Here is a 25,458-nt window from a genome sequence, read left to right as displayed (position 1 = left end):
AGTTTGGGTTGTCTAGACTGCAACACTAAATTTTGCTCTTTCAAATGGCTTTCAAACGAGCCATATTGCTCGAAGGGTCGCAACTGTTGTTTCTCATTTTGTTTTTGTACTCAGGAAAAATGCTGCTGTGTTCAGACACCAAATAAAGAGTTTTGCACATCATTACTCAATTGTGACTTTATAGTGTTCTATTGAACACTATGAAGCCAAATAGCAAAGAGAAATTAAAATTGCATGCCATGAAACAGTTTGCGTCTTAGGAGGTTAAATTGGTTTGTTGCTAAGTTGTTTGTTATGTATTCATTCCTTGACTTCGGTACCTTTTTATACTTGAATATTTTATAGGTCAGTGTTAAGTGACTTAACACATATTAACATAGCTTTGAAAATGTCAGGTGCAGCAACTGGACTGAAAATGAGTGAAAAAAGCAGCCGATGTCCGAAAGACTTTCAGCCAGATCCCGAAGTCTGGATTATTGGGGGAAAAGTGTAAAGAAAAGAAGGGGTGTCTCAAGACTTTTGCACAAAACCGTATATAGTAAAAAGTTACTCTGTGGTAGTATTTTGTGCAACATCCAATACTTTAGACACATGGAGCTTCTGAAGTTCAAAATTGGAGTGGGTTAACAAAGAAGGAAGAGGGAGCAATAGGCTGTAAGAGGTGAGGGGTTGCATTCGCTCAGGAATTTCAGGCCGAAGGAAAGCTGCTCTCAGTTTTTGGGTTAAATGGCAAACAATTCAACCTACACAGTTTTCTTTTTTCACAAAAGCTTCAGTTACCTTTCCTAAGGTCTTTTAGAGATCTGAATGTTTGAGATGTCAACTTTGTATTTTTATCTATTTCTTCAACCCCACTTTCAACCTCTTGCTGTGGTGCTGTTTGGTTGGCTGGGTGGATTCATAGTGGCTGCCTAACTGCCTAAATACATCTACAAAAAAATTACAGTCATCTGCTCACCTTTGTGCTTGTTTCACTTTATAAATCACCAAGTTTGCCTGATAAGTTTGTGATCTGATAAGTGACTCCTTCCTGGTTCACTGCATCCAAACAATTAAGCCTAAAGGCAATTTTCCCCCCCGTTTACCCTCAGAGGTACCGTTCACCAGCCAGCATCTCATTTATCTATCCAATTAGCTTCACCTGTAACACACCTCTTTCATTTCCTAAATGATAATGCTCGGTGTCATTTAGGGGCAGAGGCAGTTCTGGAACCAAATTGGCCACTTGGCAGCGATAGCTTTTCATAGTGCGAGAGCTGAGTGACAGCATGCGACAGCAGAAAGTGCACACTGACGAGCTGACGAGCACCCCGAGAGCCAAAACATTTTGTAAATTAGAAAAAAGTGCTGTGAGTATCAAAGGCAGTGACAAGAAACATGCTGTGGGCCAGAGGTCATTGGAGCTCGGGCTCAGATTTTCTGGTTCCAGTTGAGGGAAGAAAACAGACCAAACACAACCCCCATGAACGAAGGAGTAAAAATTGCACACTGTATACAGCATTGATCCAGGTTAGTTGTAGTTCACCTGTTTCTTGAAAAGGTTTAAATGTATAGCAGCAGATATTTCCCTTATGAAAAATCATACATTTGTCTAAATTCCTGTTTTTAATGTCTCAATAACGACAAAACAAGACAGTAAATGAGAGTTAACCGATAGCAACGAATAAACTCCCTTATGTAGCATTAACATAAGTTAATTCTTTTGCATTGCACTGCATCCAATGACAGCATGGAGATACTGTATTTGTTTTGCACTAACAACATAATGCCATCCAACAGTCTGCTTCCATCCTCAACACATCCCACTTTCCTCTCTTCACTGTGATGTGTTCAGGGTACAGATATAAATAAAGTTCTGGAGGGAACTGAAGCGAAGACAAATGAAGGATGTGTTTTCTTCTTTTTCTTCGTCTTTTTTTTATGTGGCAGATCATTTCAAATGCAAATTTAAAAAAAAAAAAGACTGAACAAATTTCATCAAAGTCTCAAACTGTTTTCTGTGCTGTTTGCCTCAAAATGTTACAAAAGAGAGGAGACGAGATGAAGGTGAGAGATTAGTTTGAAAGGTACGGACACACTGCTCAGTGAGTGAAATTTGGTGAACTCGACATTTAAATCTTGCACGTAACATCCATTATAGTTTACAGACATCTATACATGATAAATTGCTGAATTTTGTATTGGAGATTTCAGGAGTGGGACCACGCCTCCAAACATGCTCCTTCCGACCATCATCTATATAGGTTCCTCCAGTTCTACAAGCTGTTCACTGTCGTTTACGTTGCGGTTACTTTTAAAATGTATTCCACTACAGATTACAGAATACATGCCCCAAAATGTATTTTGTAACGTATTCTGAATACTTTGGATTACTTAATATATTGTCATGCTTTAAACAACTACATGAATGTACTATTGCTGTTTGATTTATTACTATTACTGAAGGCTACTCGCCATACCAATACCAACTAGATTTTTAAATCTTAATATAAAATGAGTAACAGTAGGGTGGACATTAGGTAAGGCTGCACTTTATGGAGCGATCTCGTATAGAAAACTATTCCATGCGTATATAAAACAGGTCTCCGAACCATAGTAAAGGGACCTCTGGCTAATACGTTGGGTTCTGTATCGAGCTTGTTGCCGAAAACTAGCTTTACTTTGTTGTCTGGATCACATTTGCTAGCGAGAGACAGAGAGAGGCGTTGAAAGGCTGCTCCAACGGAACTTATTGTTTTCGGAGGAAAACACGAACACGGTGTACAGTCGAGTCTTAATAGCTTACTTACAACTGGGCTCGTCAGGCACTCTTCTTGGCTGCAGTGGTTATTATTATATTTACATGCCTCCATCTCCACATGCTTTACATGCTTCTGGTCGGTCATTTTTTGAATAATAATTACAAAAAATATTTCTTCATGTCATTATGCGGGCCGCAAGTAGAGGTGACATAGGCCGCGAGATTTGCCCCATATATACTGTATTCCCATGTATGTTTGCACACGTTTCAGTGAATTTCTGCACCTACTTTCCCATTTTCTAAGTGAAAAATTAAGGCTTTTTCCACAGCACATACCACCAAGTTTTCCGCTATCAGTTTTCCCAACATTTACTGTAAAGGAAGTGACAGAGAGGCGCATTTTATGGGTCGTTATTAGGGTTCATAAAGTAAACATCAGAGTTAAAATGCTGATTAGCAGATGGGAAATGCAGTGGAAAGACGCAAACATTACAGTCCCTTTTCCCTTTCAACCTCTTCCCCAGATATTCAATTGTCTCTCTCACTCTCTCTTAGCTCCTGTCCTTGTTTCTTCATTATCACTCCTCTAACTTTCTTGCCGTCTCCGTGTGCCGGCCCTCCAGGCGGCCAAAGACAGATGTCTGATAGGTTTTCTTAGCAGCAAAAGACTGTGGGTGATGGCTGCTGCAGATGAAGCGGATGACGGGGTCTGGTTCCTTCTTCCCAAATCCCATTTATTTCACAGGAAAGAAAAGCCAAACTTGAATCTGTGTTGTGAACGGATCAATCACATATCAAAACAATCTTAATGGACCCGTCTGGTTAGATAAAGGCTGAATAACAGAGAAATGGCAGAACAACATGTCCTCTTTGTTGACACATGCTCCCATTTGGATTGTCAGATAAGAGTGGCCCAGAGATAAATTTACCTTTGAGAAGCGTGGCTTTGTGGAACTCTGAAGCCCGATTTTGGCCGAATGTGGTTGTAAAATATCATTTTGAAACTGCCGAAGAGAAGTGGTGCACAAATGAATGATGCACTGATTTTGTGTGAGTGTTTATATGCTGCAGCGTGTCAAATAAACCCCGGTGACTACAATATGGTAACTGAATTTTAATCGCTGAATACAGGGGCATGAAAAGCCTTCATAATTTCATCCTTTTCACAGTTTTTCGGTCACATTGTGAGTAAGGAAAGGGGTTTTTTTGAAAGGTGGACAGAGCAGTCCCAGTGGTCAAACACGACCAAAGTGAAGGGTCAACAAGGGTTACTTACGCCCAATTAATCTCTGCACATCTGTGTGTATTTTAGCAGTTGCAGGGGAATTTAGCCTCTGAACTGAGCCACAGAAAACATGTTATGTATCCTCTGTGGCAAAGAAGCCACAGAACAACATGTGACTCAACCATGACAGGAGAGTTTTTCTTTTTCTTTTCTTGTAAGCGTGTTGACATCAAAAACAACTGGCAGCTTATCTTTGGTTTTCTCCAGTACACAGACAGAGTGTTTACAGAATTACCCTCCTAAATTTATTCTTGTCCCTTTGCTCGCTGTTAAAGAAGCAAGAGGAACTTAATTTATCTTGTCCTTAGCCACTGGCTATTATCTAGTGGTGCTGTGTGTATATGTGTGTGAGAGGGAGAGAGTGTCTTTGAATAAATCTTTATGAGGGATTAATATGCGCATACTTAACTGATAATGAAGACTAGACTCAGAGCAGAATGAATAACTATTTAAATTCTGATTTTGAACTTTTGGTCATCTTGCAGTTGCAGAACAAATTCAGGCTGATTGAGCCTGTAATAAGCATGCGTTGTAGCAGCTGTTGACTCTCTTTTGTGCAATCAATTATTTTGCACCTCTTGAATAAAATGTTTAAAACTTGGAAATACAAAAAGAAAAAAGTGCTTTTAAATGCATTGGTAAAATCTAGCAAATTAAGGCACGCTTTAGGGCAGCAGCTGAATTTGTGTGATACTCAAGAAACCCAGCTGCTCTTGGGCCAAGCATATGGTAGTGGTGGGTAGCCCCTGGGTATTTTTGTGTTTGTGTTTAACCTTCACTCACTGTAGCTGCTCTCACAGTCCTTTGGCTGTTTGTGCAAATGCACCATTAGCTAACAGACCTCACTAGGTTGGAAGTTCTGGGCTTCAGTTTCTTGGGAAATAAAAATGGTAAACATCACAACATCACTCAGATAATTTCCAACTACATAGAAAATTTAAACAAACACTTCAAATTAAGGAAAAGAAAACTAATCAGGTTTTATGTTATACTTAAAAAAAGGTTGCTCTGTTAAGAAGGATTTTTAATGTGCATGCTTTCTTTTTCTAAACCAATGAATAAATCCCCTTTTTAAAAGACACAGGCTGATTTTGTGAGAGCTCAGAGAGCAAATCTGGGGTTTTTTCAGCAAGCTAACCGTCTGTTCACAAGGTTGTCTCTACCCCCTTTAGGTTATTGCCATCCCTAACAGCATTAGTACTATTTGGCATCGCTTCAGAGTTGGGGCTTGCTGGTCTGTGTAGCTGGCCTCTCTGTCTAGGACTAGTACTGTTAAGGGCTCATCGTGCAACCCACTAATCTACTTAAACCTTCATGGTGCATCTGTTTGTGTGCGTGTGCGTGTTCATGTCCTGGAGTATCTCAGTGAGTTCTTTAGGAATGTTTTGACCTGAAGAGCTGAACAAGGAACAAAATGTAAACACTTGTTTTTATTTTTTAATAATGAAGCCATTGTAAAAGCACTGTAGCAGGTAAAGTTGGACATTAATCAGTAGTCTGAGAGATCCATTACCACTGGCTTACTTTAATAATGTGTCTGATCTCATGGTGGCCCACTCATTTACCCGGCCACGTGTTAAGTAACACAACACTTTGCCAAAACTTTCTGTGTCACTAACTGAAGGCTGACTAAAAGCATGGAGCAGTATTTTTCAAAATCTGAAGCTTTGGAACAATTCAGATGTTTAAATTAAAGTGAATACATAAAATATGTTCCAACAACAGTTGTGCATCACACACAACTGTTGCACAAATACATTTGTGTCCTCAAACACTGCAGCACGATTATGTGCTCAGCCCCAGCACATTACCAGTGTGTGAATGTGTGTGTGAATGGGTGGATGACTGGTTGTGTAAAGCGCTTTGGGGTCCTTAGGGACTAGAAAAGTGCTATACAAATACAGGCCATTTACCATTAGGAGAAGTTAAATAATTACAAGGTAAGTACAGACTTTCAAGCTTTATTTCAGAACTTCCTGCCGGCTATGATCGACTGCAAGACGGATGCAGCCAATGTGACTATAGTAGACTATACTAGAATATTAACCATGAAAACTGGAAAATGCAGTTACATTAATCACACAGCAAGACATATTATTTGCATTGCAGAATCTGCAAAAGCAACCAAAGCCACAGGCAAAGCTGACCCAGCCATTTTAGTGACTTAGTTTAGCTGAAGGCTAGCAAACAGCTAGCAGCCTATTCAAAACCCACTTGTCATTCAAACTGACTTCACATGCACCACTTTAAGGTCTAATACAGTTGGAGTTATTAAAAAATTGCTGCAAATGGTGTCATTTTGGGATTTTTAACATGTGTAGCAGTCCCCCAGACCAAGGAAGGAATAGAGAGAGCCTTGATGGGTGCAGTGTTTTTACTTCCATTCAGAATCTAACAGTGCTGAGGTGCACCATAAAAACTAAACAGAAAAAACAAAACACATCTTCTTAGATGCTTATTATTAATATAAATCAACGAAATATCAACTTAGCAATTAAAACACGTACCTCGCGCCACCTTCTAAGGGCTGCAATGTGTTAATTCAGTCACAGTCTGGTATCACGCCGCTTTACCCTTCATTAAGAGCTGCATTCTGGCACACATGCACCACAAGTCCTCGAATTTCCGGTCTTAGCTGGAAGTGCAGCTTGTCGGTGACTAAGCGCCAGAGCCCTCTACTGGACACTACAAGTAATTATATAGGCTTATAGCAATAAACAAAAACAGATGTTTACAATATGAGTCTAATAGAGAATAACTTTTGGAGCAGGCCTCAAGTGGCCGTTTTCAGCACTGCAGTTTGCTCAGCCTTGCATGCTGTGATTCTGTTACTGCTCATCTAATTTAACGTGAAATAATCATCAGCCCTCGCCTCCCACACTGTTCAGTCACAGGAGAGTGTGATCAATACATGTGGACATGAGTGGGCATGCAGTTGCAGCTTGAAAAAGTGTAATAGTATGATTATTAATAAGTGAGCACTTGCATGCAGATGATGTGGTGATGACACTGTAGACTACCACTGTGGCTTAATCTGTATCACTGCAACTTAAAAGTTTCACAATGCCAGACTGTGGAGTTTACAAGGACCCTCGACAAAACCATAAGAAAACAGGCCATCGACACATATAATCTCATTTGAACCCCTGCTTTGTGCTTCCAACTCTCCAGTGAGCATTTGCTGCCTAGCACCCACTCTACTCAGCAGGGATTAGGCACACTAAGACACACTTGAGCTCACATACACACAAACATACTACACTAATGAAATACCCTCTACCTGAGCCTCAACAAGAGGTTGTAGCGATACACACAGCATGAGCATGGGGACCTTTCTTTTTTTTAAAAATGTAACACAAAGGGAGAGAGAGAGAGCGAGAGAGCAGTCTAACCTCTCTGTACAAAGGAGATCTGATCGACCCTCATGAGTGTGGTGAGTGCATTTGGCCATATTCTAACAGTACCTGTTGTTGTTTGATGTTCCTCCACTGAGGATTCCAGCATTTGTGCGGCTGTGCTGTGGGTGTATGCGCCTGCTTGTATGTTTGTGTGTGTATATATCAAAGTTTTGTGAACAATGCAGCAATCATTTGTTTTTTCCTTGCAGTAGTGACTCCCTGTGCCTCGCCGGTTAAATTGGAAACATTCAGGCAAACATGGTTGGTTTTTATTCACATCCCTGTGTAGACTAGCATGCGTTACACTGAACCTCATGGTTGTAGACGGTCACATGCATTGCTCAGTGTGCAGCATGCGAAACATAACAGAGGTTTAACACTGCACACTTAACCTGCTACTGTGTATCTCACTGACTCAGCAGTTATTTGTATTTTGGGCTCTTGGCTTTTTAATGCCCAGTGGTGCAGGGGAGAAACCCAGCCCTCATGGCATTCGTATTCATATTTAAATTTATTTGTCTCTGCTGTGTGTTTTTCCATTAGCTGTCAGTTTTACATAAAGTAGTAAAGTCACTGTTACAGTGCAGGCCTTGCATGTTTTTGACAGCTACACACTTTTTGGTCTTAAGGCTTTGTGACAAGGTTATTCGGTGACGTGTACCGAATCCCTGTCACAATACCAGAAATGTAGTACCAGTGGACCAGTTACGTGATTCTTGATACCCAATTTGATTCGATATGCAGGATACTTCCAAAGCAGACACGGCCTTAGCAGCGTTTTCACAGCACCTGCACTAATCTTCCACCTGTAGTTTTTCCTCTTATTATTGTTCTTGTATTTCTCATCATTTTCTTCTTGTTCTTTTTTCATGTTCTTATTCTTCATCTTGTGCCTTTTCCTCTTCCTCACCTTCTTCTTCCCAACTTTTTTGCTCTTCTTGTTGTTTTTTGTCTGAAGACTTCCCACCTCATTAGCTATGCTATGGACCAAACAAAAACAAGTACTCAGTATTTTGGTGTCGAATCTGTCTGGTGACATCTCCACAAGTAACCTTTAGGATTCCTACACAACAGTGTAGTCTGTCATTTGTTTTGTGATGCAGTTTTGAAACTAGATTGTGTGTCTGAAAAAAATGATAAAAGCGCGTTCCTACTTCCGGAGCCTGTCCAGGTGATTGCACCCAATGTGACCGCCTCCCCAGTGTTAACAGTAGGTACGGTGTTATGCAGAGGAGAGTACCAAGTTAAGTACATGCTGACTCTGAGCTTGCTGTGCAGGCGAGCAGTCACTCATGCTGAAGATTCACTCTCCTTCTCACCTCACGTCGCCGTGATAAATGTGCGCATGTTGCAATTTGTGTGGCAGAAATCAAAAGATGGATTAGTGCTTCTACTGACTACACAGGAAGTATGTGCATTTTTAAAAGAAGACGTTTGATTTGGCACATTAAAGACTGAAATGCCTGTCTCTATAGCTCACAATTACATGTTTATATTATTGTTTTACAGAACAGACCTTTTTCTCTTTGCGGTCACAAGCCTAAAGTTTTCACTGGGATACTGGTTACAGTGCAGATTGTTGGTCATTAGCTTTTACTTTCTGTGTTTGAGCCCAAGTGGCAGGCTGTAGGGAATGTTTTCTCAGACATCGCACTGTTTGCAGTGTTAGAGTCTGCTTGGATTTACACAAGAAAACAAGCAGATTGAGGCCAAGTGCAGACTTTGGGGAAAGTTTTCTTTTTTTTCCATCTTTCACATTTGGTTTTTGTCACATGACATGTTGTTGTGGTGCCCTTCGCAGCTCCCTGCAGGCTATGAGTGTCAAAAATTTGATTACATAATAAATGTGCCCCAATTTCAAGCAACATATATAATAGAAAATTAGAAGCAGTTTTTGAAACTTTTCCACTTTTAGTCTCAGAAGAAAATTAGATTGTGGTAATAAAGAAATATTGAGCTTACATTATGAACCACATTGTAATTCAAACATTGTTAGAAACTGCAAAGATTTCATGTTTAATAAATGTAAGTATCATATACCAGACAAACAGTAAGCACTGCAATCTTTTGAGCACAGGATGGATTATGCTCTTTGCTTTTTTCAGGGACCTTCACAGCATACATGTGTGACCTGTAAGGAGGCTGGATTGAGTGTTTGTATGGCTGATGACTGCGGTAACTGTTTAGCACAAAGAGGTATTATGAAGGATCTACCTGGATTAGTGTAAGGCGGTTTAGCTGGCTTCCTGCAGCTTCAAAGGTAGAACTGCAGATACGGTCTCTTCTATTTCCTTTTTTACTTACGAAAATATTTTATGAGTTATGGAAAAAAAGATCTTCTGGGGGGCTTTTTTTAGTCAAAGAAGCTGCTCTCTTTCATCTCTGGCATCAGTATATATGATCCAGTGAATGTAGCTTCAAAGAACAAGTCTATTTCAAAACGAGCTTCAAGACAATGACTTTAAAGGTTACAACATTTTGCAGTATTTTAAAAATCTGAATATTTTTACTGTTCTTGTTGGGGAAACAATGCGTGGAAGTGATGAATTATAGTAATGTGCAAAAGTCTTGAGCCACGACTTCATTTCTTTACACATTTCTATGGAAAAGAGAAACTGGTGGAGTGATTTATTGAAATATGTAAGGGATAAACAGAGTTTGTACAATTCTAATGAGCTTGAAAGTCAATATTTGGTATGACAATCTTTGTTCTTCGGCTCTGGGGAGGCCAATCCATGACTGATTGTGTTCCATCGTATGGTTTTCTATCCAGGTATGCTTTTACTGCATTTCCAGTGTTGTGCTGAAAAATGAAGCTGTTCCCAATCAGATACTTTCCAGATATTATTGTTTGGTGGCTGAAAATCTGATGTTCATAATTTGGACCGGTGTTCATATCTTTGTTTGTAATTCCATCAACTAGCGAACCCCTTTGTTCTGTAAGTCTTCTATTGCTGATAAACGGAACTGTCCAATGATTGTGTGATTTGTATAAAGTATTTTATATGCCAAATAGATGTTGGCACTCATAGTGCCTTAGGGACAACTGTATTTTCCGCACTATAAGGCGCACTTAAAATCCTTTAATTTTCTCAACAATCGACAGTGCACCTTATAATCCTCTGCGGTTTATGTATGAATTCTGGTTGTGCTTACTGACCTCAAACCGATTTTATGTGGTACACGCTGCTCAAAAATCTGTCCAAAAATATTTTAGTACGACTTTGGTGAGCTATGAAGCCGCACCGGTTGATGGATTGTCGGAGCACTACGGCTACCGTAGTCAGGAGCCTCGCGGAGTAATCTGGGTCCAAGCTTAGCTTCAGGTCCCAAAGTCAAATGAGCACTGCGGCAACACTGAGAGTTAAAAATTGTCTAAATTCTTCCATCTTTAATAAAATGATCAGCTTTGTTGCTTTACCAGGTGTAACAAATAAGTTTAACATCCAGGCATCCATGAAAACAGAATGTATTAAATTTAACAGAGTTAGCAGGACGTTAGCTCGCTAGTTTCCACCTAAACATGATATAGCATGTTCTGACTGAGAGATTTCTGAACAAATTAAAACGTACAGCTCTGCTATCACTTCCAACATAAATGAAGGCAGAAAACTAAACAGCAGTGACGTTTGTAGGGTTACTGAAGTTGAACTAGCTGGTATATAATGATGTGCTACGTGAGCGCTAGCGACACAGCTATGTTAGCATAACATAAACACAGTAAAGCTGGAGGATGAACGCCAACTTTTTTTTCCACTCGATAAAACTTAACATGACCATTAACCATTCCTGATGGTTAAGGATAAATCCAATCGCTTGGCAGGATGCTGTAAAGGGACCAAACTTCAGTCAGGACAAGTCTGAGACAACCCATCCACAATATGAGGTTAGTCATTAATATACTGCAACAATACAGTAATAGAGCAGCGAGAGAATTCAACATTAATGAATCAATGGTACAGAAGTGGAGGAAGCAAGAAGAATGAAAGTTTGACTTATCTGACTGTTTTGTTTCTTAATGAACCTTATGATCTGGTGTGCCTTATATATGAAAACAGACCCATACATTAAGAGTGCAGCTTATAATCCAGTGCACCTTATAGTCCGAAAAATATGGTATTTATGTCAAGATAGGTCCCTAAGTAGGAGGAGATAACTTCCAAAATGGTGGTACTAAGACTGGACTGAAAATCTATGAAAAGCAGCCAGTGTCCAAAGAAAAAGGTGAAAGACCTCCAGAAAGCCTGGAGAATTACTGTATTGTCGGTGTCCTGGAAGCGAAATAGAAATGAGGGGTCGCTGAAGAGTTTTGTACATAATATAAATATGTAAGGAAAGGAAAAGAAATTCCAAGGAAAAAGAAGGAAATAATTGTGACCTTTAATCAACGGCCTCTGCTCCCCATAACACATCAAAGCCACGGCAAAATAAAGTGGGAAAGAGTTTTCTTTAATTGTGACTTCGAAAGGCCAAAGGTGCCACTTGTTCACTTCAGATTGCCAATATTGTCCCTGTGATCTTTACCCAAGCGGGAGCTGCTTAATTTGCTGCCTCAGTGCTGCTATAGCAAAACTTGAGTGAGCACACAAACACAGAAACACAGACGCACTTGAAATCTGACACGGCAGAGGAATATCACGGCTCAAACTGACTCTTAAATGTGCACAGTCACACATAAACACACTCATGTAAAAAAATTAAATAAAATCTACCCACATAATGACCATATCAGTTTGAAAAGTTACTCCTCCATTTGCTTTGCAATTCTTTTTTTTTTAGGACACAGGCTTTCACAAAGATCGTACATGAATTATAGAAATTTTTATTGATCTCAAATCTATAAAGTAACCATTGCAATAATTTCAGCTGAGTACGTGTTGCTGTATTGTTAAAGTGCTACCCTGTGGTGTCGAATGTGGGCTGTTTTTCAGACAACATGAGGAGCTTTCCCTCGGGGCTCGAGCAAGTTAATGTGTCTGTCGGTGAAGCTGTCACTGTCACGGCACATCTATAAATCTACAGTTTGCGCTGTCACACTGTATCTGTCTGTTTCTTCATCTCTGGCTGCCAAAAAGCTGAAGAGAGAATGGACTGCTTATTTCCACTGAAAGGCAAAACTGATCTGATTTGAGGGGGAGAAAAAAAAGACCTTTACTCACTGACTGAACCCCAAGAAAAACTCATCAGTGATCAGCAAAAGCAAATATTTTGAAGGCTTTTTCCTTTCCATGAAATCTCTTTCCATGACTCATAATTCTAATACTGGCAACCTATCCAGATTGTGCTCCACCTTTCACCCTATGACAGCTGGGATTGGCTCGAGCCCAGCTGCAAGACAGCTAAGTGGTTTAGATGGTTCGACTGAATTCTCCATCTTTGTTTTTGCTAGTATGCGTGGGTCTAATATGCAAATGGATCTGCACTAACCGCTCCAGCACTCAGGTGCAGCAGATACTGCAAGACTAGTCTTGTAGTTGCAATAATTCAGTTAATTAATTCAATACATTTTTTTTCTATTTACTATTTTTCAAATTTCAAAATTTGCAAATAGCAGATTTAATTTGTTGTGTTTTTTATTTGACTGATTGTAGTTTAGTAAATCTGCAAATGGATCAAGTTGTGGGATGTCATAAATGACTAAACCTCTGATGAAAAGGAAAACATCAAGTGATCACAATCCATGCCTGCATGCTGAAGACGAGAAGTCTCCAGCATCACTGGGGGAGCAAATTTCAATGGCTGAGTGGCCCGAGCAGCTGTTGATTCGGGTGTTTCCCGTCATTGCCGAGAGGTTTTCTGGACGAGAATTTGGAGCAAAGTGTTGCCTTGTTTATTTGCAGTTTTGGCGTCTGAAACTGATGAAGAAAAACATTCTACAGATATAATTTTGAGATGTTTGCAGACAGGGAAGTTGGGATAACAAATACTGGAAACACTAAAAAGTTCTTCCACTTCTTGATTGCATCATTGCTGTTGTTTGTGTGCAGAAATTCTCAGTCTGCATTTCTGGCCAGCTTTTGGCGCGCTGCATCACATACGGCCAGATAGAAACAGAGCAGTTAACAGGGTGGCTGATATTATATACTGATGACTAATAAATGATTCAACCACAGCACATTTGATTGATCTGGAACAGCAATGAAGGAAAATGTGTAATCTACTTAATTGTTCCCAGTGTTTCACAGATCCCTGCTTTGCTATCTGACTGCTCTCCCTTTTCTTCCTTTCGGAGACGAGTTGTTTTTGTAGTCTTCACAGGAAGGACTAATGTGCAAGTAGCTTAATGAACACCCAATTATAGGGTTGGGAAATTACTGAGTAGACCAACATTGTGCTACTGTGCAGGGTAATATAATGTCCCTTGCAGATCTGTGAAACAATGAGTTAATAATACTTAGAAAACAATGGCAAACGCATCACCAGTCCACCCTCTCCGGCCAATTTCTGCTCCCCGCTGCAGCACTCTCATATTGTTCTCGACAATGAAGGATAATGAAAACCGAGCACAACAACAGAGGACTCTTTATCTCTGTCCCACTTTGTCTCACTGTTTTTGTATCACTCGCTGATGCTCTCCTTTGATTCCTCCTTCTGGTTACTTGTATCCGTTCCTTTCTCTCCCTCACAAACACATCTGGTCAGGAGAGGAATGCAGGCTATTAAATTATTCAAAGTCCTGGCAGAAAGTATCACTGTCGGTGAACTCGAATGAGTCTCGGTTCAGAAGTGTTTATTTATGGACGGAACGAGAACAAAAGCCACAGCTCTGATCATTTCCTGCCTGTCCTCACGCTGCGAATGAAACAATGTGAGCAGTTTTATTGGTGAGGACAAACTGGGGAGGACTTCTGAATATCCTACGGTCATTTTTTGGAAGGGGTTCTTCCTTCTTTCATGCTTTCCTTTTCAAAGTGTCATTGTTTGGAGTGAACTTAAGCTTTACCCTCCAGAAACAGTTGGATCACCTTTCCTGGATCCAACCTTATTCCAGCCACTAGCTTATCAGACAGAATTAAGTCCTACACAAAAATTCTCTGATAATTCCATTTGGGCGGCCATTGATTAATTCAATGAAGAATTATTTATACGCAGCGTTGGGGGGGTGACATCTAAAGGAGTTCATTAAATTACCAAACAACCCTACTTTGATTCAGGAGGGCACCTTAATTTCATCATCTGATTCCCTCGAGCTAATTGTGAGTAAATCGACTTTACTCTGCAACTTTACTGTGCCCCTTCCATCTGTTATTATCTGTTTGTGTTCAGTGATAGAAAAATGCCAAAGCAGCTGAGATAAACAACATACCAAATACTAAAAAATTTATGCCTGAAGGGACTTTTACCACCACGAGATGAACACCCACACACTCCACATATGTTTCAGAACAATATCTGACAGCAAATCAATTTTTCTTTTTTTTTTTAAATAACGTTTTTGATTGATTCCAGCATCTCCTTGTTATATCCAGTTATTGAGTGGAAGAGTCACGAAGAGTCCCTGATGAGAGAATCTGCTGAAATGGATGATAAAACCCACCAGCATCAGTAAAACAAAACCTAAAACTTGAAAACTTTCCTCCGACTTGAAGTTGCTCTTAACCTCACTGCAGTTATTTTTCCTTTGGATTTGGAACTTAACCCAGTGGATCATCTGAAGGTGAATGCAGAATCCTGGGAAAGTATGAGGAAAAGAACAGGGTGCATTTAAAGGTGAAATGGTTCGCCACAAAGCCAGCCATGTTTGTAGCTGCTGTGGATTTTCAGTGTGTGAATATTTCAACCTCCTGGAGGGTCAGTGTACAGAGGGGACTGTGCAGGATGCTGTCAAGGCAGGATTGAGGATCTACCAGTATGAGCATTAGTTAGACAGCTGACATTCTCCAGGGTGCAGCTGACTGAACAGGCAGGAATAAACAAAATACCAGCCTGGGCATGTTAATGAGAGATGAGCGCTAATTGTGTTCAGATCTACACAGTATGACATGGAAGCTGGATATGTGAGATACATCCTGTCAGATCTCCTGTGTCCAGGGCACGTTTAGTTAAATCAGGTCTTAATTAAATGATGTATGAATATTTCATTAGGAAATTATTTAAAATATCCTTTACTGGTAATGGCATATTCCCAAAAAAGGCTCTGTCATTTACACTTTTATTGTGAATCATAGCAGGAAATATATATAAAATTCCCCTCTTGCCCCTGCAGGCAGTCTATCCTTCAAGCTCGGGTCCTCTACCAGAGGCCTGGGAGCTTGAGGGTCCTGCGCAGTATCTTAGCTGTTCCTAGGACTGCACTCTTCTGGACAGAGATCTCCGATGTTGTTCCTGGGATCTGCTGGAGCCACTTGCCTAGCTCTCATCGCACCTAGTGCTCCGATTACCACTGGGACCACTGTTACTTTCACCCTCCCCATCTTCTCTGAGCCCTTGGTACTTCTCAAGCTTCTTGTGTTCCTTCTTCCTGATGTTGCTGTCATTCGGAACCGCTACATCTATCACTACAGCCGTCTTCTTCTGTTTGTCTACCACCACTATGCCACCATCATTTCCACCCGTCTGTATCTGCAAGTGCCACAGGGCCTTAGCTCGGTCACTCTCCACCACCCTTGGGGGCATCTTCCATTTTGACTTTGCGACTCCCAGGCCGTATTCGGCACAGATGTTTCTGTACACTATGCCGGCCACTTAGTTATGATGTTCCATGTATGCCCAGCCTGCTAGCATCTTGCACCCTGCTGTTATGTGCTAGATTGTTTTTAATTTTGAAAATCATGTGCTACACTAGCATCAGGGTTTGAATTTCGTCACAAGGCAGTGCGCCCAGGGATCTACACACCAGGGTTCTTTCTTTGAAGGGTGGCATCTTTTGGTGGGCATACTGGAGTGTAATGATTAAACTGTATGTGTAAGATAGTTTTAGCTATTTAGCTTGGCATGCTAACTAGCTCATTACTAGCCCATAATGCTTTTGTATTAGCTGCAGATGAAAGATAAAATGCTCTCTTTATTTGCATTAGGATTTCACACCTGGACAGAAACTGATTTTGGATATTTTTAGAGATCAGGGTAATGCTAGCAGTTAGAGACAGCTGTTTAATGGGGAAGCTTTCATGCCAGGATGATAGTCTAAGACAATGACACATACTTAAAGCCTCTTGTAACAGTAAAACTGTTCATAGTGAGCATAAAAGCTTTTATAAAGCTTGTATAATTGTATAAAAATTATTTATATAAATATGAATATGAAAATGGGCTCTAGGCCTGTGGAACTGAAGCCTTAGGAACAGTTATCATTTGACACTGATAAATCAGTTCAGTCACATAGGAAACCTGCTTTTGTCCATTTGCTTGATATCAAGGATTACCAATAATTTTGATACAACTGCATTATTATTGCAAATTCATATGACTCCTTTGAAGTTCAAAGGATGTACCAGTAGTGACTGGAAAGTCTAAAAGTGCATAAAATCTGTGGGCAGTATTCACAGGACTTTCTCATCTGTTAGTGATGCACTGAATGCTTACCGTATGTTGTGTAAGTCAAGGACGAATCTGTATTTTCAGAATTACTGGAAATGCAGATTTTGAAGAGGTCCGACAACACAGTACATCTTAGAAATGTAGTCAGTATATAGCTGCTGTTTGTGGTCGTGCATAAGCAGTGGTGATTCACGTGGGTCATCGCTCCTGTCCCTTTGTTCCCCTCTGATTTTATATCAGGTCTCAGGAGGTGACAGAAAGCATGTTGACAAGTTTGTGTGTCAGAGAGAGGGGGAGAAAAGGATGGAGGGATAGAAAGTATGGGGTAGAGGGGAGGGGAAAAGGAAAGAGGATGTTGGGGGGAGAGGGCAATAAAAGCGGTGAATAAGAAGGAGAAATGAAGTCTGAAAGTGTCAGAGGAAGCAGCAGAGAGATGCATAAAGAAACAGGAGCAGAGATCAGGTGGAGGAGGAGAGCTGTCTGTCGTAATCCTGTTAGAGAGAGAGAGATCAGGTTGGCAGTTTGTTGCTGTCACTCTGAAGAGATTTTTTTCTTCGCTGTTTAAAACATTTCCAGCTCGCCACATAATTCCTTTAATTGATTCCATTTGCTGTTGGCCTGTTCTGTATGAGCAGCTGCTCTCTATAGAGGAGCTGGACATATGGACGTGGAAATGTTGAGTTGCTGTTTTCAGAAGGTCACATGTCCCCTAAATGATGCCAGAAAGGTGGGAGGGATCGTGTTGTTACGATCATTCGAAAATTTCACAGGTGACTGAATTAAAATCCTCAGAGCCAGTCAATTCTGCCTGGTAGGACCCAGTTTTACATTTAGAAGTGCCTTAATATTTTGCAACATAGATACAACAGTGCTGGAAGCATTCCTGAATTTCCCATTCCCAAATGTACATGAGCACGGTGAACTCATTGTCTAATTCAAGAAACCAGCTTTAGATGAATTGCGTTTGACCGTGTCCCACGCGACCTCATCTGGCACTCCCTGCGATCACATGGAGTTCCTGAAGCCTACGTCAACTGGACAAAGCTCCTCTACCGACAAGTCACCAGCGTGGTCAGAAGCCCAGTGGGAACATCGCCGCCCTTTAACATCAATGTGGGCGTCCACCAAGGCTCGGCACTCTCCCCGCTGCTCTTCATCCTTTGCATGGACACTGCGACGGCGGATCTCCAGTCACCCCATCCCTGGATACTTCTCTACGCCGACGATGTCTTCCTGGCCGATGAATCGCGAATAGAACTGCAATACCAAACGCAGCAGTGGAAGACTCGCCTAGCTGACTTCGGCCTGAGGCTCAACACCAACAAGACCGAATACTTAGAGGCTGGCCCCCAGACCGACGGCACGATCAGCGTCGATGGAGAAGATCTGGCGAAAGTACCTCATTTCAAATACCTCGGATCGATGATCAGCAATGACGGCGATATCCTACTAGATGTACGAGCCAGGATCAACGCAGCGTGGATGAAATGGCGCCAAGTCACCGGCGTCCTGTGTGACCGAAGAATGCCCAATCGCCTCAAGTCAAAGATCTACAAGAGTGTAGTGCGCCCCGTCGCCCTCTATGGATCCGAGTGCTGGCCAGCCACCGCAAAGCACGAACAAGCCCTTCACACGATGGAAATGCGGATGCTGCGATGGTGCCTAGGCCTAACACGATGGGACCACGTCATAAACACCGACGTTAGAAAGAGGATGGGAATCGCGCCAATCACAGATAAGATGCAAGAAGCGAGGCTGCGGTGGTATGGACATGTGGTACGGAGCGATGAGAACTCAGTGGTGAGAACAGCACTGCGGCTCAGCCCCCAAGGACGTCGACCTAGAGGCAGACCAAAGCGGAGATGGATGGACCGAATCAAGGACGATGTGAAGAAGATCGAAGCCGATCTGACCGACGCCCTTGACCGACCCAAGTGGAGACGACTTTGCAGAAAAGCAGACCCTGCAACCGAGCGGGAAAAACGCTAGGAGGAAGAAGAAGCTTTAGATGAATTGAAGTTTGTGACATGGCACATTATCTTACTAGAAGCAGCCATCAGAGACCAGTACGCTGTAGTCATAACGGTATGAACAGGGACAGCAACAATACTCAGATAGACTTTGGTGCTTAAATGATGCTCAGTTAATACAAAGGGGTCCACCATGGCCACCAGTCTCTGCATGATGGTTCCATGTCTACATATTGTTTACCCCAAACTATGGCAAAGGCAGTATACAAAAACAGGTGAAACTCTTGTATAAACCATAGAGACCTCATTTAAATTTGCAGCTTAGCCATGTCTGGCTGTGATAGCTGGTAGTGAGAGAAGATATCAAATGATCAGGCCATTAAGTGAACCCACAACTCAAGAGAGACATTAAATATGAACGTGCTCAGCAATGTGTTTTTAGTGTTCTTTACTCCAAGTGACTGAAGACAAAATCAGTCATTTAAGACTTGTGGTGGTTTGGTCTCACGTAAAGTCTTCTTATTGTCCACCTTCTGTTTGTCTTTCTGTGTTTAGGGGTGTGTGTATAGTTTTCTACTGAAAGGAATTTTTGATAACTCAGTGAGTTGGCAGTGCCCTTCAGTGTGGAAAAATCCATGAGCCTGAACTCTGGCAGTGGGTGTTGTGGGATGAGTCGGCCTTATCTTAGCTAGTCAAGGAGCCCCTGGATCCCTTGGCTCATCATGCAGCAGCCGATTACCTTCTCCCTGAATCTTTCTATTGTTTTCTATTACATTGAGCAGCCAGCACTGATAAAAGTGATGGAAATTTAAAGCTCACTTTGAAAAGATTCTTGCTATTCTCCCATACTATGGAGTATAGCCCATGTAGGAAAGACTGTGCCTAAAAGCTGATACAAAATGCCCATTGTACTGTAGAAGTGTGACAATATTCAAAGAGCTTCTCAGCATCCTTTGCATGAATAAAATAGATTTGCGCTGAGTATTTTCAGTAACTGTGTAGCTGTTTGTCACCATTGTTCATTTTTTTGTAATTGCCTCCAAAGTGTTTTCTAATTTATCACAGTTAGCACCCTCCAAACTCATATGGCTCTCTGAGAAATTGTCCAAGAAAAACTTACATTCTTGCTACTGAGACGTAATTTTTTTTAAAACACTGCCTCGCTTGTTACAGTGCTAAAAGTGCTACTATCGAGCAAATTTAACCGTATCTATTTTGGCAAACAAACATTGACATTAATTTCTTTAAAAACAGTCTGAAATCAGAGCTGCTTGGTGTCGTCCGCTTGATCCTGGTAAAGAAGTGCCATTTTGCATGTTCTTGGCACCAAGAGCAAATGCACCTCTGCATGTGTGAGCAGAGAGCAGGGCCGTACTTTTTACAGTGTGGGCTGCGCCGCCTGTTCGGTGCTTCTCTTTTCTGCTCCCAGTGATTTGCTCAGTTTGTCATAAGTCAGTGAGAAAGAGACTCGAATCGGGCTCTCACAAGTGTTCCAGATTAATGGATTATAGATGAATGGGCTTTTTTCTCACTTGGTGATAAATTAAACACTTTATTCTTTTATTCTCTTATTCTACTACTGTCTCACTCTCTCTCCCTCCCTCACACATACCGTCGTTAACTCTCTGCCTTACACATTTTCATTTGTACACAATTGGATTTTTAATCTTGGCCTGCCAACTCATGAGGGCTACTTTCATACACTGCATTAGGAAAGGTCATGGCCCCGGCACTGAAACCATATTGTAGTTAGTTGAGGTGTTTCATGTCACGGCTCTCAGCTACTCTCACTTTATTCTGTGTTAGCACCGGACTCTCAAAAGCACTCAAGTGATCACCTTGAGGTCCCTTTTTCCTTTTCTTCCTTAAACCGCAGAGACCACTGCTGTAGAAAATCATATCTAATTCTTACTGACACAGCTTTACACCTGTCACATTTGCCTTCGGTTAAGTGTTAATCTAATCAGCCATCTCAATCTTTAAGGCGCTCCTAAACTTCAAGAAGGCAGTGACAGAAGCTTAACTAATATGTAATGTTGTTTATAATACCTGTATGTGCTGATCACTTTGTTTATGATTTGACAGTTTATTTAGTGTAAAAAAAAGATGATTTTTTTATTAATATAAATTTATTTATTACGATAAATACATTTAAAATTTGTTTCTCTATGTTTGATTTTTCCAACACACACACACACAACCTGAAAAGGACACTTATGATCTTCAATAACAACCATTGGCACTGCCTCTCCAGCATTCTGGTTCCATTCATTCCTGGCTGCTGCACACTCAGCTTCTGACATCCAGCAAATTATTTGTCATTGTGAGTTTATGGAACTGACAAAGTTCAGGGCCTAAAAGTCAAAGCGCACAACACTGTGATCCCAGGAAAGCAAAGGAAACCGGACACAGCATTGTGACGAGCTGTTGCTCCAACATGAAACCCACCACGTGTCCTCAGCTAAAGACTAATCTCCAGCTATTGTTTTGTCAGATGATTGTCTTCTTCCTCTGCATTTCACAACCTGGCAGTGTTAACACTCTGGGACACATTACACAAGCAAATAATGCACACATCATCCAATCCTGTCTGCATGTGTTTGTATTTGACAGAGGGATTTTCATTTTTCAGCATCAGTATGTTAACACCACTATAGCATCTACCAAGGAACACTCACCTTTCTTTCAGCATCATAGATAAACAGTAAAACAAATAGTAGCGCTAGTAAAATATAGTCCAATGGGATACTTTTACCTTCATCTAGATGTAGTAGCTGTCAAAGCAGCCGCGAAACACAAGAGGACTCTGGTACTTGAGCTTTGGATCTGGCAACATTGACAATACAGCAATGATGAGGCTGAAAGGCAAGACAGAAGAACATGGCTGCTGTGGTATGGAGTGGTGGGAATGGTGCCTCGGACAGTGGAGAGTTGGTGAGGCAGGTGATGGGGGAGATGGGACCTGGGCGGGTGAAAGGAGGTGATGTGGCATTAATACAATCCTGAAGCTGGGCAATAACTAAACAGCGTAGGGAGGCAAATCTGTGAATGTTGGTCTGAAAACCTTCCACATATTCCACTGAGAACTCAGCCCACCATAATAATTGTTATGATATCCTCCAACTCATAATCTCTGGTTGTCGAGTCTGATGGATCCGTTTTGCAATCAAGGTACTTTTGTTTTCCAGGAAATGGATCTAAAAGCAAAAAGACAAAAGAAATATAAAACTGCCTTGATTTCAGAGATGCGGGGTAATGAGACATAGAGGTAAAAATTAGGCACAGAAAATAAGGACTCACCAAACCTGACAGCAAAACAGAAGAGGAGGCTAGAAGAAACTAAAAGAAGGAAGCGTATTTAGTTTAAGAAAAGTTGACTCTTGAAAGACTATGGATCAGAATGCAGCATTAGTCTGAATGTGTGCACTCAGTTTTTTCCGTGGTTCTCATGAGGATCTGTGTGATCATAAATTTAATCTAAGAAAAAACATCCCTAAAAGTGTTAAAGGAGATGTACTTATATAGTATTCTTCTCATTTCTTTCTCAAGACTCGAGAGAACTCGAATGAGGGAAGTATGGTTTGTGGATGAGTTTCATTCTCTGCAGCATTTCCCTGAAAGAGGCAGAAATGATATACTTTTCATATTTCACACTGAGGGTCACAGTCATTTATCTTTTATTTTTCTCTCGTTGCTGTTTTTCTTCTTCTTCTCAGTTTTGTCTCTGCGTAATGTAGCAGAGTAAAGTAGAGACAGACTGCACTGTGAGATAATAAAAATTCATCTGTCCTTCCATCCTTGCAACCTGTAGACAGGAACCTGGCTCACAGTGAAGATTTGTTTCAGCCTGCGTTACATTATTGTCTTATTCTTTCATCAATAATTAGCTCTATGATAAAAATCTTGAACAAATTATATTTTAGACCCTTTGACTGAGCTTTTGAAAGACATATTTTTCTTTCTTTTGTTGTATCCAGTATCAGTATTGACATTTAAGAGTCATATTGTCATTTGATGAAAACTGGTGAAAAAACTCACTATAGCTTGGCTTTGTTCTGTACACTGAAATCAAGTTCAGTCAGACAACTCATGTTTTAAATGATTGATTTGCTAAAGCAACAGAATACAGTTAAGTTTGGCATCAAGGCTCCGAGCTCATCATTCTCCACAAATATGATGCATTTAAAGAAGTTGGGGCGATGAGTGAACTTCCCCCCGCAGCCTGCGGGAGGACTCTGAGGTTATGTAGGAGTTCAAACAGCAGCTAGTGATACGTGACAGGAGTAATACTGGCATATCAGACAAAAAGACAGGAAACTGTGCTTAACGTAGACTCAAGATGTTTGGTATATGACGTGATGAGAGTGAGTCACATGTATGACACAGGGTGGCTAGATCCCTGCCTGAATAGCTTGCAGGTTTTTCTCATTTCTAAAGATATATATTTATGAAGGACTTTACTGGGTACACCTTAATGATATGTAGCTCTTCGTTGAACACCCTTTTGAATTCAGAACTGCCTTAATTCTTCATGGCATAGATGAAGAATTAAGAAGTGCTGGAAACATTCCTACTTTGGGCACTAAAGAGGGAAAAGTTGTGCCAATAAAATATCCCCCACCCTTTACACCACCACCTGAGGCCTGAAGCATTGATACAAGGCAGGATGGATCCATGCTTTTATGTTGTTCACACCAGTTCTGACCCTACCAGCCCAATGATGCAGAAGATATTGAGATTCGTCAGACCAGTTTTCTGTTGTCCAGATTTAGTGAGCCCACATCAACACTAGCAGTAGTTTCCTGACAGGAGAGACACCCAGTTTGGTCTTCTATTGCTGTAGCGCTTCTCTTTAAAGGTTCAACCTGTTAAGCATTCGTAGATGCACTTCTACATATCTTGTTTGTAATGAGGGGTTATTTAAGCGTCTGTTGCCTTCCTACCAGTTAAAGGCAGTCTGAACATTCTCCTATTGCCACAACAAAGCATTTTCACCCAGAGAACTGCCGCTCACTGGATATATTCTCTTTTTTGGAGCATTCTCTGCAAACACTGGTGACGATTGTGAGAAGATATCCCAGCAGTTTCTCAAATACAAACAGTTGAATAGGTGTACCTAATGAAGTGGCAGGTGAGTGGAAACGAACAGTTAACTAATAAACAAACAATTGACAGAAATCCAGTCAATTTAATGAAAAACATGCAACATGTAAATATGTGGATTAGCTGTTTGTTACTGTTTTCTATTAAGTCACATGGTAAATGGAACATGTTTTGCACTCCTGGCTCGGAAATCAATCAGTGTGATTTGCGATTTTATGACATTTCATTTTAAACGGCGACCTACATATCATTCATTAAATGGAAGTAATTAGATGTATATTAATGATGTTTCCTGCACCAGCATGCATAATACTGGCACATTCAGAGAGGCACTCCCCTCCTGGAAAGTCTGCAGAAATCATTTTGTTTGGAATCTACAAAGATAATTTTCTTTCACTATTTGTGAACTCATGTATGTTATTTAATGTTACACATCAGCTAGCGTGGTTTGCATTGGCTTCCCGCAGTGTACATCCACTGCTGACAAATTGCTTTAGTTGCTGGTGTGCTCAGTCGTGACGTGGTGCAATATGAGCAAAAACCCCAGTGCTGTTACTTGCGTTGATTGTTGCTGGAAACCTGACTGATTCAAACCATGTTGGTAGTGAATCAACAACCACATCCTCTGAAGCAAGCGGAGGATTTAGTTTTTTTTGTCTCCCCACTTTTTTTGTTTATGAATTACAGTTTGCCACCAGTGATATATGGCACTGATTTTTCATTCAATTTTGTAAATAGCTTGTAGCTTTTTGGTCATTATTTTCTCAGCAAGCCTAAGTTAAAAAGTCATTAAGGAGGTAATGACTAAACGTGTACGCAGGGCATAAAAAAATACCAGAAAGAGAAGGCGTATAATGCCAATAAAGTTCTGTCACTGGTAGCGATGACGTGGGAACCAACCATTAGTGAAGCTGGGACACAGAGATAGGCTAATCTTAAACTTTTAGGAGCAAATACCAATGGAGGCCAAGGATACTGTTGACTTGGATATGACAGAATGGGGAATATACAAAAGGGTTACAGACACAAGCAGATCCTAGAATATCCACTGGCTTTGTACAAGGGCCGGGATTAAAGTTGAAGTTAACATTTTTTCCTGAATGTACTTATTTTAAAAAATGCAAATAGGGTGCTCTTGAAAAACTAAAATACCAGCTGGCTCTTGTAGACCCTTACAGTAAATGTCAATAAAGAGCTAATAAGAAATCAATCAGGGAAGAGATGGAGAACACAACAAACAATGACAGTGAATGTGTGGAAAGGCTGATTAGACTTTTGTTGCCGTGTGAATTCTGTAGCACGGTGCCACACCACTTGCCACCTATCATTAATATGCACTGTGGTGTTACGTGACAAAAGGCCATAGTCGAGGCAATTTCATTTCCTAAGCAAGGCCTCTGAGGAGTTCATTTCTAATGCCCTCCAACCACAGCTCCGTCTAAATTGCATTTGGAGAGAGGAAACGCTGTGTGATTGAGGGGT

General features: G+C 40.9%; 1 long non-coding RNA gene across 1 annotated transcript in view; it reads left to right on the top strand.

The window, feature by feature from the left end:
- The first annotated feature begins 7,305 nt into the window (after positions 1-7,305).
- LOC102195056 (uncharacterized) overlaps positions 7,306-25,458 on the top strand; it is a 74,990-nt gene continuing 56,837 nt past the window's right edge. The window contains exon 1 of the long non-coding RNA XR_312078.1: positions 7,306-7,458. This is a non-coding gene — a long non-coding RNA (uncharacterized LOC102195056). The remainder of the gene's footprint in view (positions 7,459-25,458) is intronic.

This window comes from Pundamilia nyererei, unplaced genomic scaffold (genome assembly GCF_000239375.1).
Source record: "Pundamilia nyererei isolate P.nyererei 1_Seehausen unplaced genomic scaffold, PunNye1.0 scaffold00185, whole genome shotgun sequence".
Classification (NCBI taxonomy): domain Eukaryota; kingdom Metazoa; phylum Chordata; class Actinopteri; order Cichliformes; family Cichlidae; genus Pundamilia; species Pundamilia nyererei.
The sequence above is the reverse complement of the archived record's forward strand: the minus strand, read 5'-3'. Positions and strand labels throughout refer to the sequence as shown.